A 16,576-nucleotide genomic window follows, 5' to 3' on the forward strand; every position below is an offset into this window, starting at 1 on the left:
TTACAGCAAATCAGGGTTTTCACTGTAGGCAAGGTGTTCTGGTCATTTCAGAGGCTACGATGATCTGATTGATCTAAAATTTTACAGGTAGAAATCTGGCTCAATAATCTACAACTTTCATGTTTTGAGAAAGAGCTGATTTGGCCTAAACGATGGACAAATTCGCTGCTCAAATGACTCTTAAAACCTCTCTGAACAGAAAGTTTTCAACTCCAGCAACCAACTTTGGAAAAATCAAAACAGGGATTTTGTAAGTCCAAAAATCACCAAATTTTGACGCAAGAAAGTAGATTTGAAGAGCTACATATATCTAGAAGGTCACTTTACAAGATTCGGACCACAAACAAGTCAGATTTTAACTATACAATACAACAACTACAAAACTAAGGCAGAACAATCTCGAAATTTATCAAACTTTGAAAAATCACCATAAATCACACAAACAGAAGCAAGGGTCTGAAATGTTCATGGTTTATACCCTATGAATCTAGTTTTCGACACATTAAACAGAACTCAATTTTGACCTTCCTACACCAAGATACAACAGATTTCCCAACACTGCTCTAGCTACCCTGTTTTGTACCAGCTTTGGTCACATTACACAACTTCATGCAAAACAACAAGAAATCACCTACTAAAGCCTAAATAATCATCATCAACTTCATACCACAGCTTAAACACAACATATCAAGGTTAATCATGGCCATAACTCTCAAGTCAAGTCTTTCAAATTAACCCTATAAAGCTGAAATTTTCACAACATCACTTCAAACCATGAAACTTTCTCATAAAACTACCAATTTTGCAACCATACGCCACTAATTAGCAAATATTTGAAGTAGAGGAAAGTTTCTTGCCAAGTTACCTTGAACCTCCAAGAAAGATGGAAGCTTAGTGCTTTTCCACCAAAAATCTCTCCACTTAAGCCCTTAATCTTCCCTAGTGAAAAACTTTTATGGAGTGGTTTGCAAAATCTATGGTTGGAACTCAAGATTTAGGCAAGAAATTGGTGGTTGAAGATGAAGTTTCCTTTCTTTTTTTCCCTTTCAATGGTTCGGCCAAGCTAGGAGCAAACTAGAAGGAATTGTGGTCAAAATTTGATTTTATTAAAGAGGTAAGAAAGTCCTTGGTCAAGGTCAAAAGTTCAATAATTTTAAGACAAATGTTTAGCCAAGATTAACCCTTATCTTATTGTCTTCCAAAGGCTAAATATCTAGCTAATCTCTAATTATCCATTAGCACCTTATAAACAATATCCCTTCATACAAAATTCCACCTAATCGTCAAAAATTTATCGCACTTACCGCACTAGTGGGTCCCACGTCCATAATGCACTTCAAACTTAACGTGTACTAACTTATACCAAGAAAATGATTTAAAAGCTTGACTCACTTATAAAAATATCTAGAAAATTAAGACAATAATTTAAAGTAAAGAAAATGCATTTAAAGAAATAAATAAATATCACCTAATTTTCCGGGTTCTCACATAAGCTACTGTTAAATGAAAATAATTCTTTTAATCTAAATTAGTATTAAGTTGGAAGATCCTTTCCCAAAGCAAATCTAGTTTTACTCAATTTATACAGAGCAAATAGGACCAAGGATTGTGTCCAAATCCTAATAACTCTTGGCTTTCTGCTCTACAACAACTATTTGTAATACACAATCTTGTTTACTCAGAGTGTTTAACGGAATGAAATGAAACCTGCCAGGGGTTGTAATTTCAGAGATAAAATAATTATACAAACTAGGAGGAATATTAAAAGAATATCTCATAAAAGCTATTAATTTCAAAAATTCTTTGATACAATAGATCCTGTTTTGCAATACCTATGTTAAGTACATAAAACCTATAATAGATCCTATTTTGCAATACATAATAGATCCTGATTCCTGTACTACTTATTGCTTTTATTATTCCTTTAATATTTAATTTATCTTGAGTTGTGCTACTATCTGCTGCTCTTCCTAGAAATCCTAAATTTATTAATAAATCTGTATCTTGATATGAGTACGGAGTCTCAAAGTGTGGACTTATTTCTTCACTAAAATGGCTGCTCAAGTCATTTGTTAAGGGCCAAAATTTCCAGTTTTAGTTTTTTAGTTTAGTCTTAATTTTGGGTCATTTTTAGTTAATAAACAGACCAGCTTTTAAAGCTTGGATCTGTCCCTTAAGTAGGATTATGGGTTGGGTTAAAAGGTCCAACTTGTTATGTCTTAATTGTCCAAGTTTGGTTAGGAGTTCTTGTATCAAGATACATTAAAAGTACGTTGTTTCTTTTGAACAATAACATACGACATATTTTTCAAAACATATTCTTGGGAGAAATGCTCTCTTGACTCTACGAGCTTTTCTTGAACATTTAGAATCGTCTTCGTGTTCATTCGGCTTATCAATCAAGTTCATCACTCTTGATTGTGGCGCCTACTATCAATTCTTAGGGTTTGCTAGTTCGTTTGATTGCGGGTCAAGAAGATTCGCAATCACGGGGATTAGAGGGGTCTATGTAGGAATCCCGCTAAATTCAAATTTGTAATAATCACCATAGATCCAGGGTTATTATTCACGAATTTCGTGATCAACAGGGTTCGTATTAGCTGGTATTAGAGCTAGTTCATGATTTTTCAAGTTATATCTTTTGTTTTGGTTATAATTCGTTAGTGTTATTATCGTTTGGTGTCAATCCGTGTTGTTTTAGGAAGTCGCTAGGTCTTTGTTGATCATCGTGTCTTAGTTTTGTTCATCGTGAGCAATTCAATCGTTTCTTGTTGCAATCTATCCATGTCCTTTTTGTCATTGTTTCTTCTTGTTTTGGTCTATATTTTGGTGTTAATTTGTGTCATTATTCATGATATTGTTCCAGCAAAATAAAAATTTTTTTGAAGCCTCTAGGGTTTTGTTGCGGTACCATTAGGGTTTCGGGTTTTCTAGTTGTTGTCCGGCTTTGTTCTTGTTGTTTGCCTTCGATTCTTGTTTCTAGAATCTGATTTTATTGTTGTTTCTTGATTTAGTTAGGGTTTTGAGTCAAAAAAAATTCGTTACTATTCATCATTACTGTAGCAACTAATGTTCATTGCTACTACTCATCTTGTGGTACTGTTCATCGCAAAAAAAAAGGACTAACCTTGTAATATTCTTGGAATCTAAAATCAAAACTTGGGTTTCTTGAAGTTCTTGACTATTTAAAGTGTGAGGACCCAGACCGTTCGTAAGTTGATATTAGGGTTAGGGCTAAGAAGAAAACCCTAATTTCCGGTTAAGATTGAAAACCCGCATTTTCTACATTTTCTTTATTAGAAAAGTTTCCCAGATAAGTTTTATGAGTAAATATAGTTTTAGAACGTATATCGGATGTGGGACCCACTAGTGTGGGAAGGTATAGGATTTAATCCATTTTGTATAGGTTAATTAATTTTAAGAAGGTTAGAAACCCTAAGTGAGCAAAATCCCTAATGTTATGATTTATTAGAAACTTTAAGTTGGGTTTAAACCCTAATTTTGCCCTTGACAAAAAGGTTATTGTTTAATTACTTTTATGTGGGATAAAGCATGCTTAAGTGTAAGTGATTAAGATGAGAAAGTGATTAGTGAGGTAGTTAAGTGTGATTACATGATTTAAAAGAGATTAAGTTATGACTTATGGAGTAAATTGAAAGATTATCAAATGTGTGAGGGAAATTGTATATGAAAGAGAAAGTTGAAGTGCAAGGGTGAAAACAACAAATAAAGCATTTTTGTGATTGGTTAGCTATAAGAAATATCTCCCAAAGCTTTGACTATATGTTGTCTTACAACTTATAAGAAACAAGAGAAAACATAACTAAGAAAAAAAGAAAGGAAGAGCCGAGAGAGAGAGTGAGAGCCGTGAGAAGAGAAGAAAAAAGAAAGCTTGCTTTGGTGCATCATTTTTGTTCTTCAATCTTGAGTTTGGATCTTGGAGAAACAACTTGAGCACTTGATTGTTGTGGGTGATCATCTACAAAGCTTGAATCAAAGGTAAGAAAGTCTATTTGAAGACTTAAGTTGATTATTGTTTGATGAACTAGTGGTTATTTTGGCATAGGACCCTAGTTGTGCTTGATTGTGGTACCTCTTATGCCTATCACATGTTTTTATGGAGTACTTTGGTTAATTTTAGTGTTATTTGGTTGCTGAAAATTCGGCCAAGAAGAGGAAAGAATTTGGGTTTCTTGCTAATGCTTTCCTTACTTGTTTTAGTTGAGAAATGGACTTGTAGTGGTTATGTTTGATGAATTGCCTCACTTGATTTGGTTGGTTACTTGCAAAAAGCTGATTTGGGTTAAGAAACCCTAAACTCCATTAGGCTAATTTAGCTTAGCTTATGGTTAGTGAGAAAGAGTTTGGTTAGTGAGAGGCTGGATTAAGTTCATTGGTGCAAATGACATTTGGTTAGGGATTGTGGTTGATGATTGTTAAATTTGGTATTGACTTGGGAGGGGAATTTCGGACCATTTGTAGGCCATTTAGATGTTAGTATATGTGTGTTTATTTGGTACAAAAGTGGTTGAAAAACCTGCATAAGAACCATGAAAACGAACCATATGTTTGCGACATTTGAAACCGGCAAAATGGGTAAACAGGGCAACCCAGAACCTGAACTTGAGCTCCATTTTTCTTAATGTTCCGTGCTGATTCAGAAGTTCCGTAAAACATGAAAGTCGTAGCCCCTTGAGTTCTGAGTATGCCTGCAAAATTTCAGGTCAATCGGATTAGTGTAGCCTGAGTTATCGACGAAATGCTCAAGCCTGTTTTGACCCTCTGGTTCTACGCGTTTTCTGATTTTGTTTCTGCCCATGACTTTTCGATTTTTATAGAGTTCGATCTGGGTGCCGACTCCTTCATAAGAAGTTTAGATCTTGATCTCAGATTCGAAACGGTATAAAGTACGTCGAAAACCGAGTTCCGTAGCTCCGGTTATGATCAAAACAATATCGCTCGTCAGAACTGCCTTGTATTTGGACAGTTCTGACGGGTATTTTGGCACTCGAATTTTGTTTTGTTCTGAATAGATTCAGGTCTTGGCCAAAACATGAAAGTTTTAGCCTTATGTCTCAGCTTTCTAATGCCTTTGGAATTTCTTAATTTTGATTTCTGAGCCGTGAGTTACGGCCTTGCAAACAGGGCCTGTTTGGTAACTCGCAATGAAACAGCTGGAACTGTTTCACGCAATTTTCACCTATACCCATTGAGATCTGGGTTGCGATGTCTTCATGAACATTGTAGCCCTTCCTCTTAGCTTCGTAACGGTACCTCATGTACCTTGATCTGATATTCCTAGCCTAAATTTTGACCAAAACGGTTTGAGATGGCCGACTTGGCCATTTCCGTTTGCCGTTCTGTGCGGACGTGTGCGGCCGTTTTGCCGTTTCCGCACTTGCGCGTGCCAATTTTGCCATTTGGCTTATTTCAAGTACGTTAGTTGCCGTTTGTGATATATTGTGACATAATCATCGATTTCAGACAGTGGTGAGCTAGGCGGTGCCGGTGGGGCCCACTACTAGCCAACACACAAAGTGAATTCCGCCTTTATACTACTATTGGTATTTTGAGTAAGTATTCAGGCCGCTCTTATGTGTTAGTTGTTTATGTGTTTCGTTATGTGTAAAAAGGGTACCTAGGCGAGGGTGTACTTTATCGCACTCGATCTAGACCCTAATTTACGCACCAATTTGTACATGACATATGTATGTGAGAAATTTTGGAACAAAAACCCTTGAGCTTGTGGCTCGGGGTGACTTTTGAATACTTTTGTGAATTTTGTGAGTTTGCGGTTGAACTCAATACCTAGATGGACTATTCGAGCCGGTTAGGGCTTGGTCGAAGTCAGTCCAACTTGGTTTGAGGTCACCAAGTTTGTGACCCGAGCTTATGATTAAAGCTCAAGTTTGTGATTTCGTTCGCCTGGGCAAGTTTGTGAGGTGACTGGCCAGTGAGGGTGATAAGGTGTCGGTGGGTGTACAAGTGAAGTTCTACGGACCTTATTTATGGTCGACGGAGTGTCGACAGGAGATCAAGCATGGCAAATGAATTGGCTTTGGAGCCACCTGTATCCTTATTATGTGATGTTACTTTTCTGCTTTTCCTTTACTCTTACTGTGTAAATGTTGCTACGTGAAATTTACGCTTTTACCCCTGTTTACTTACTAAGCTTTTAGCTTACCCCATTCCGTTTGTTTTCCTTAGCAGGGGCCGACGCGGGTACGTTTGGGGCTCATACACTAGTTTAGTAGATTGGCTTGTAATAGTTGAACTTTTAGGATGTTTGTTTTTATTCTGGTGGTTTGTATTAGGACCTTTCTTAGGGTCTCCCTTTTGGTTTTGGTTGTAAGTATACGGATGTAATAGTAAGAGTAGGTACTTTTGGAGAATGTAATTATAACTCTTTTGGGATTGTATATAGTATGTATAGTACTCTTTTGGATTTTCTGGCTTTTATTGCTTTAAGTTTTGAGTCCTGGCGCGAGCTAGGCAGGCGGCCCGCCGATACCCTTGGGTTCGCCCTTGGGAGAAGTGGGGTCGTCACATAAAGAAGCAATCTTGAAGTTGTTGAAGTTCTTGAAGTCTTGAGTTGTGATTCTTGAAGTTGTGCAAAAACCCTAAATCTGTCTTGTTGAATTCAATGTACAAGTGTACTGTTGGGGGTTTAATCTTCAAAATTTTCCTTGTTTCTTGAATTCTAAAAACATCTTTGTTTTCTTGTCAAATTCTTGAAGTTTGCTAGGGTTTTTGGGGACTAAATCTTGATCAATCAAAGCTACTGCAAAATTTTGCCAGCGTGAAACCTAGTGTTCATCGTTCAAGTTTTGGTTGTTGCACAAAAAAAAAGAGTTATCACAGCCACAACTTTGATTCATAAAGCATCCAGAATTTAGCATTATTTGTGTTTTTGAAGGCTCCTAAGTCGATTGAATAGAATAAAAAGGAAATAGCTGCATATTCTTATCCAAATTCCATTTTGATTTGTAGTATGCTTCCATCAACGGCTGTTGACCAATTCCTTTTGGAAAAATTCATTAAATACAGCCTAGTAATCCTTGTTTCATCAAGAATAGGGGGTTATTTAGATTTGTTCTAAGATAATCAATCTGGATATGTGACGTCCCCACTTCTCCCAAGGACGAACCCAAAGGTATCTGCGGAACGCCTGCCCAACTCTCGTCAGGATTCGGTACGATTCCTGTTCAAGCTTAATACAATAATGACTATTAATACCAGACGACGTAAGAAAAGAAGTCACTTCCATGCATAGATATTCAATCTTATATTACAAGATACCAAAAGTACATCTCATTCCCAAATATACAACCTCCAAAAGTTGTCTAGACAAATACATCCAAAATTCCAATTCAACAGTGTATCAAGTCCCAAAATACAACCGTTATAAGTCGACCGAACAATTACAACCTAGGTACTAATTAAAAGAGTAATCTAGTCGGTTTTTCTCCAAAATATTTCCATCCGGTCCTGCTAAGGAAAACAAATCTAACGGGGTGAGCGAATGCTCGTGAGGCCAAGAAAAAAAACAAAACATGCACACGCGAATACATAGTTCAAGTAACAAGTAACAATAACATATGTATAGGAATTAAAGTCAGAAAATTCAAGTAATTCACAATTGATAATATAACACACTTGTTAAGGATATAGGAGTTGTGACAGCCCCACCTTCCCCTAAGACGAACCAAAGGGGTTAGCGGACTGCCTGTCCAACTCTCGCCAAGACAAACGGTTCAGTTTAGAGCGATCTGATACGTTCCGGAACTTACAAACGCGCGTAAACAGGTCAAAATCACAAAATAAAAAAAATGAAACAAGAGTCGGCCATGAATAGTAACCGACACGTCAAAACTAAACCAAACATCAAGCAAATATTTACATGTTGAAATTAAGCATATACAATCCAAAGTGGTATACAAAAGTTATTCAAAAGTTGATACATATACGGTTTGCCAAATCAAAAGAGGAACGGACCCAAAAGTACATTTAGGGTTTCAATCAATGAGCTACACAAAAGATATGTCCATCTAGCTCAATTCGGCAACCAACTATCAAATCCAGTCCAAAAGGATTTATTTTCCTGTAAGGAAAACAAAAGGAACAGAAATGGGTGAGCTTGAGCTCAATGAGGTACCAGACATATAGCAGTAAAATCATGGCATTTCACATTTAACAAATCAGGTACACATGCCAGATGTAAAGTAAAGGAACCAATGATTCAAATAGGAAGGATACAGGTGGCTCTCAGGAGCCAAATTCCCATTTGCGTCACCGAAGCTTGATCGAAATAATAGTTGACACTCCGTCAACGCTAAGTAACCAATACCGTAGACTCCACTTTCTTCGATTCCTTCCACCTCACATACCCCTACCGGGCCCGAAATCCAATCAGATCAGAAATGGTAATACTCGAGTATACCGGAATCAAGGGTCTCAATACCCAAAGATCCCAAAACAGACTACCGTGGTTCGTTATCTAATCGACCAGGCCCTTGCCGGCCCGACTAGAGTAACTGGCCACAGGTGTTGAGCTCAGAGGTCACAGAAAGGTCGTTGGATACAAGCTTCCAAACGACATCAGAACAGATACAGATACAGATACAGATACAGATACAGATAACAGATAACAGATTCAGATTCGCACCAAAATTTGGCATACGAACAGACAAGAGAACGAGTGTGATAAAGTACACCCTCGTCTCAATCAAAATAACCAGATAATTCAGTAATTCATATCACAGATTGCATGTACAAAAACCGAGTTAAACAACAAGTGAGGGGGAGTGGTACACTCACCGGTTCAAGTACAGATACTTCAAAAGTTTTCACTTCAGATTGGCTTTAATCGCCCCAAGAAACCCTAAAATAATCAAAGTAAACCAATTGAAGGTTTCACATCCAAAATCAAGTAAATGGAATGCACAAGTGAGGCTCGACTACACGTCGTAAACCTTTCCATGGTAAGTACTGGTACAAAAGAATAAAATATGACTTTCAAAAGGCCACTCAAACCTAAAGAGACTAAGCGGCCTAGAAAATTGGACAGCATTTCCCCTAAATTTGCTTACTTTTCCAGCCGTCATGGTTTCATTATTTCCTCAAATCCGTCCCAACATCTCGTACAAAAATAATCTCATTTCCAAAAGCCGTTCACTAGGTTTAAAGTCATTCAAGTACAAAATTTAACTAGGAAAATGACCGGAAATGGAAGTCAAGCCCTAAAAGATTCAAATAAGCACAATAAGACTCAATTATGGGTCATAAACCAATGCCAAATACTACCAAAATAAGGTTCCATAAGCATACATAAGCATTAGAGGAAACCAGAAAAATCCGAAAATGGAGTTAAGTGTTAACCCAAAAAAAACAGTTTTTGACATCATTTTGCGGTTTTAGCACCAAAGGCACTACGATTATCAGATGAAGGTGTAATATACACTGTTTCGAAGCTAAGAGATAGGGCTACAATGTTGAAGAAGGTAACTCTGTCCAGTTTCGAGTGTAACCAGGTCAAAAATGCAAGATACTACACCAGAACCGCAAAAACAGGTTCACAAACCGCATTCTGGTTCAAACATCATAAATCAGGCTACCTAAGTCCAAATCCAGTGATTCCAAAGCCATCCGAAAGCTAAGATACAAGGATACATTTCATCAGAAGACCTCAACAACCAATTATGAAGCATTCCCAACCAAATTAACCAATTACAGACGCAACTATCAAATTCGGGTAAAACCAGGGCAGCAAGGGTAATTCCATATTTTCTCAAGCTACGTTGCTCCGATTGACCTGAAATTTTGTAGGCATCTCTAAAATATCATTCCCTACAACTTTCATGTTTTAACCGAAGGCCAATTCGGCCTCTAACTATGAGCTACAGTGCCAGGCAGAATGAAGAACAATGAAACCCTAACTTTCCAATTTTCTTTCCAAAACAGAAATTGCTTGCAATTAACCACTTTTTCCACCTTCTAGCTTCCTTAAATATCATTTCCAATCATCATACATGACCACATAATCATATTCATATGAAAACAGAAAAATCACCAATAATTATAAAACTTCACCAATTCAACCAAAAATCAAGATATAATCCATAAAATTGCATCTTATACCACCACCAATCATGAATTAAACATCATTAGAGGGAGGAGAGGGGTCCTTCACTACTCACCTTAACAACCCAAGAGAGGGAGCAACTAATCACCTTAGCCTTCCAAACAACTCCACTAAACACCTCACAATCACTCACTTAAGGGTTTCTATGGAACAAAAGCAAGATTAAATGGTTGAGTTATTGGATTTGAGCAAGAGTAGAGCTAGGAATTTGGAGAGCTTTTCTTTCTTTCTTCCTTGATAAGAGTCGGCCAAGAAGCTTGCAAAATTGAAGTAATTTTGGTCAATTTTTAGTTTAAATGGTAAAGTCATGAATAGTGGTCCAAAAGGTCAAAAGGTAAGAATGAATCTTCAAGTGACACTTGTCACTTCATTTAATGCATCTCTATCTTTTTGTTTCCTCTCACACCAATCCAAATAGCAACCTCTAATTATCTCTTAACACCCGGTAAATTAAATCCAGTATCCAAAACTTAACCTAACTGGCCGAATTTTTCTGAACTTTTCGCACTAACGGGTCCCACGTCCGATATACGCTCTTAATTTCTCAAAACCCAACCGATACTAGAAAAATCATCTAAGAATTATATTTACTCATAAAATTTATTTTCACAATTTTTCGAATAAATAAAAGGTGGAAAAGCATGAAATTAAAAGAAAATAAAACCTAGCAATTACGAAAATTACGGGTTCTCACAGGAGTTCTTAGAAGCTAATTTCCACTTGCTTCTCTAAGTTTCGATCCGATACCCCCTCGTGAGGACACTCCGTCATCCGGGTAGGTATTAACTCCATAGAAACTTCACTTAATACTTCCTCCATCCACCGTTCCACCCTCCCGGATCCGTAACCAAACATGCACGAAAAGGGCGATACTACACTAGTATGCCGAACAAGATCTCAAGAGATCAAGTTTTGTTTTGAAGAACACGCACAAAAAGGCGATATTCCACGAGTATGCCGAACAAGATCTCAAAAGATCAAGTTGTGTTTTGTAATAATCCCATGGTTCATCAAGCTTCTCGACCAAGCCCATGCCTGCTCGAGTCGCAAGATTGGCCAATGAGATTTGGGCGTCCCCCACGTAAACACATATAATAGTAATCACGTATAATAGTCGACGAGGTTCATTTCAATCGACATACAACTTCAAATAGGTTAAGTAATAAGTCAAATAAAGGAGAGTGAGTGCGATAAAGTACACACTCATCTCATCAAGTTATGTTCATGTATACAAGTAAAATTGATCAAGTAAACACGTCATTCATGCACTTGACACTCATCGATTCAAAATAAGTGAGTAAACAAAGCTTTAGGTGTCCGCACCGAGATTCCCTTCGAAATCTCCTTGAGCGCCTGGACAATTAACAAATATTTCTCACTCATAATCACGTATTAATCAAGAAAGAAGGCACACTTAATTTGACTAGTTGATACCTCAAACACGAAGCTTAACCACTCAAAACAAAGGTTCAAAAGTGAGGATTTATTAACACAAGAAAAACTGAATTCCTTCACGAAATCGAGTTTAAAATGATCAATCATTATCAAAGGGTAGAGAAAAATTTCCAAAAACTCATTTCTCATCAAGTTCAAAAATTTCAGTTTTAAGGAGCAATCTTTGAAAAATCATATCTTGCACTCTTAGGTCCAAAATTGGAAAATTTTATACCATTGGAATCTTGTTTCAAAGTACTAAAAGTTCTTAGAAGACACTTTTCCAAGATTCTAAATGGAAGACACTCAAATTTCAGTTTAAAGTGGCTAATTCACACTACAAGACAGTTTCAATCCTAGTTTTCGGCAAACTTTGGAAATTCGACAAAATTCACAAAAAGTGAACTAGCCTCTAAAATTTGTAACACAATAAGAAGTCCAAACGAGGTTTTAAACAGGACAAACGGAACTATATTCGGAGTTTTGAGCATTGATATATAATAGTCTGAAGTCGGCTGGAATTTGGGCACAAATCAGAAATTTTTCAGATTTGAAAAGAAAACTTTGTAGCATCATTTGATATCGAAAGGTTGTTGAAATAACACCAAATTTTGTACACTTAAACCTCTATATGTGAACTACCCCTGTATCAAATTTCATGCAAAAACTTATGTGGGAAGGTAGTTAACAAAATGACTGAAGTTCATAAAATGTTTCAAAGCAAATCTGTCTTCTTGCTTTCCTTTCTTTTCAAAACATTTTGCACAATGAAATCAGTCCCAATTCAATCCATTTTTGAAACCAAGGTCCTAGAAACATATATTATACATTTGGTAGGTGATTGACACCAGAATTTTCGAAACAACGTGTCCCAAATCAAATTAGACCAGTCGGCTAGCAAGAAAGAAGGATTTTCCAAATTTCCAGCTTTACCGCAGTTTGAAAATTGAACCATATCTCACTCAATGCAACTTGAAATTGAGAATAGTTGGTTGCGTTGGAAACTAGATTAAAAAGGATACATTTCATCAGATGAAGTCGTTATGAAAATCAGTTCATAGGTAGTTCGAATTTAAGCGACAAGACACAGCTTACCACTGTCATTCGAACAGAATAGCAGAACAAAACAGGAAATTTGGTGAACTACTACGGTTCACTCAATTCGAACTAGATGGTAAATTTTATACTGTTGGAATCTACAAATGTCTAGTTTCAAATGCCACAAACGGCACTCGATTTCGACTTCTGTACAGAGAGATACGTTCAATTAAAGAGACACTGTTCATCAGCCCAGAACACATTTTCCAGTTTGCCTTTCATTTCGAAATTTCAACTTTTACTCAACCAAATCAATTGATTTTTGGTAGAAACTTTCTACACATCCTATACAACATATCTAAATCAGATTCAAGGTCATTTTAACATCAAAAATTTGAACCAAAGCTTCAAGAAAAACAGGGCAGATTTTCGGCTAAGCTTCCTATGCAATTCCTTTGGGTTTCCTTTCACTTTTCCAACAAATCTCATCTTGTTTATCACATAATTAACACAAACAACACTTATCATCATCATATCAGTCCTATATCATCAAGGTGTGATTTCATAGAGCCCACTCCAACCATTTAAACCCAACAACAACAATAACAATGAAGCTACAAACTTCTTAGCAAAGATCAACCCACTAAATCCAAGATTAGATGGTTGGATGATTACCTCCTCTTCCTTTGAGTGAAATCAGAAATTTTACACCTCTAAGACCTCAAGACAAACCGTGAGATGATGCTTCTTTCCTAGTCCAAGTGAATCTCCAAGTGAAGTGGAAGTTGTGTGGTGAATTTGAGTGAGAAATGGTAGCACAAAGTGATGTGAAATGAAGTGGAGCTCTCATTCTTCTTCCTTGGAGAATTTCGGCCAGCAAGATGAGAGGAGAGAGAGTGTGCAGCTGATAACTAAAGCTTCTCTTGGAAGCTTGGATACTTGGGGCCAAAGTTTGTCTCAAAAGTCAACTACCAATAGTTTCGAGCGTGCGTTTCGTGTCCGTTTTCCCTCGAGTTTGTTTCACTTGTGCACCATACCTTTAATGTACTTCCTTTAACGTTATAATTATTCACTCTTAGTACTCTAGAATAAGTTTCTTAATCTCCACTTTGCCGTTCCGGCTAGATATACGTGAATTTTTGATTCGCACGCGATAAAGTGAAATTTTTTGAACTCATTCACCACTAATGCCGCAATTAACTTTCTTAGTCTATTATTATTCGTTCTTAATTCTCCAAGACTAATGTATTTTCGGATCGAATTTACCTCAAAAAACGTGTACTCATTATTCCTTACCGAACGAGCCTCCGAAAAATAAATTTTCTAATGAAACGTTTTAAAAACGTAAGTGAGACATTGTTTCGTGTAAATGGATTTAAAATGGTTGAAATAAATTATTCGGAGAAAACAGGTGAATAAATAATTAATTAAGCCATTAAAATAAGATTAAAATAAGTAAAAATTCGGGTCCTCACATCATTCCCTCCTTAAGTGTGAATTTCGTTCTCGAAATTCACACTTAGGATAATATCATATTTCTTAAGAGTTATATTTATCAAATTGATCAACAACTTACACTTTCCAACCCATATCTCACAATTTCCATTCATCCAATTAGCAATCAACTTTAATTTCCCCAATAGGCGTTTTACTTCCAAGTCGTAGAACAAACGATCACACTTGACTTATACCATTCATGAAACTAGGGTTTACACAAGAATAATCGGCTCCAGGGTCAATTAAAACTTTAGTTTAAAAGATTCAATCTTGTAGTTCAAAACTCGAATAGAGTGATATATTTTCAATAGAAGACTAAGCTTACCAAAATTTTCGGACTTAATTTGTCCAAATCAAGTCAATCATAACATGCGAGATAAAATCGAGGGTTTTAATGTATTTTGGATATGTATGTGACAGAATACGATTCAAAATTTCAAAATTAGGGTTGAAGATACAAACTTTTTCTTCATGATCCGAAACTAAATTTTCTTAGTAAGAGATTTCAAATAATGTGTTTTGCCACCATCATCAATACATATTGCAATTTCCTCAGATACGTTTAAGAAGATTACTCATGCAACTCAATGCGTGGATATCAAAACACATATATAATAAATAACATATACATGGAGGATATTTCTAAAATTCTCTCAAAATTTTGAGTTAAGAGCTGCGTTTGAGTAAACGTATACTCTAGAAAACACTTTTAAGAAAGATAAGTAAACATGCAAGTTCATATATGCATAAACTTCGATCCAACACCTTTATCATCCTTTACCTCTAATTTGAGAGCTAACTTTAATGGTACATAAAGCTCTGTCATTTTTACTCTCCAATTCACAGCAAATATTCATTCTTATTCTTAAGGTAAGATCCGAGCCTAAGCTCTGCCTAATTTTCAATTCTTAGGCGAGTTCAAAATGTATATACATATATTTAGATATTTGCGGGAAAAGGAATAGCAGGCATATAATTACATATAATAATGGTCAAGAAAAACTTGAAAGTGCTTTTATTCAATTAAAATAATTAGGTAATGAGTTCAAGTCACCTCAAGAATAACCAACGCAATATTTTGGAAGTTCAAACGTTCATAAAAACCGAAACATGTCCATAGGACCAATCACAAGATACGTGTAGAACAATTATTAAAATTTTTACAGGAGAGAACTTCACTAGATACCCAACTAAGTCAATCCTTTAAAACACTGGTAGGTCTAATATTCTCGTTCATTTCCGACTCATATCAAACACTAGGATCCTATTGAGTTACATAGGGCCATCCATTAATCTTTCTCTACTTCTCTCTCTTAATTATTGTGCCACCTTAGCCAAACGACTATTGGTTTCCTGTAACTATTCACGTGAACTATCGATTCGTTCTTATTCCCCACAAATGGAGATCTCAAGTCCTTAACATTGCCATCAACTCTTAAGTATTCGGGTACAAGAATCCGAAATAAGATAATTCACAACTCAGGCCGTACGCTCCCAAGTGTAAATCATCCAAGTTAAGATTCCTACCCAACATACATATCTAATTTTCCCCAAGTATCAAGATGAAGGGTTTATACCTATCAAATTCATGATTCACAACTTACGATCTAGAAGAGTACTTAAACTTTTACTCATTCATATAATAAGGACCATAACACCTCTTGACTCAATCTCACCCCGTGCAGATACCACGCAAAATGGCTCCGATTTTTATTCCTACAAGCGGTCACTTAACTTTCAAACCAATCCCACAGTCCGGCATCCTAAACTTTTAAGTCTAGGATATACTACAAAGATCTGAAGTCTAAGCTCTGATACCAACTGTGACGCCCCCACTTCTCCCAAGGGCGAACCCAAGGGTATCCGCGGAACGCCTGCCCAGCTCTCCCCAGGACTCGGTACGATTTTCGTTCAAGCTTAATACAATAATGACTATTAATACCAGACGACGTAAGAAAAGAAGTCACTTCCATGTATAGTATTCAATCTTATATTACAAGATACCAAAAGTACATCTCATTCCTAAATATACAACCTTCAAAAGTTGTCTAGACAAATACCTCCAAAATCCCAATTCAACAGTGTATCAAGTCCCAAAATACAACCGTTATAAGTCGACCAAACAATTACAATCAAGGTACTAATTAAACGAGTAATCTAGTCGGCTTTTCTCCAAAATCTTCCCATCCGGTCCTGCTAAGGAAAACAAATCTAACGGGGTGAGCGAATGTTCGTGAGGCCAAGAAAAAAAAAACATGCACATGCGAACACATAGTTCAAGTAACAAGTAACAATAACATATGTACATGAATTAAAGTCAGAAAATTCAAGTAATTTACAATTGATGATATAACACACTTGTTAAGAATACAGGAGCTCTCAGGAGCTAATTTCCACTTGCTTTAACAAAAGCTCGATCCGATACCCTCTCGTGAGGACAATCCGTCATCCGGGTAGGTATTAAGT

This window comes from Coffea arabica, chromosome 2e (assembly GCF_036785885.1).
Source record: "Coffea arabica cultivar ET-39 chromosome 2e, Coffea Arabica ET-39 HiFi, whole genome shotgun sequence".
Lineage (NCBI taxonomy): Eukaryota > Viridiplantae > Streptophyta > Magnoliopsida > Gentianales > Rubiaceae > Coffea > Coffea arabica.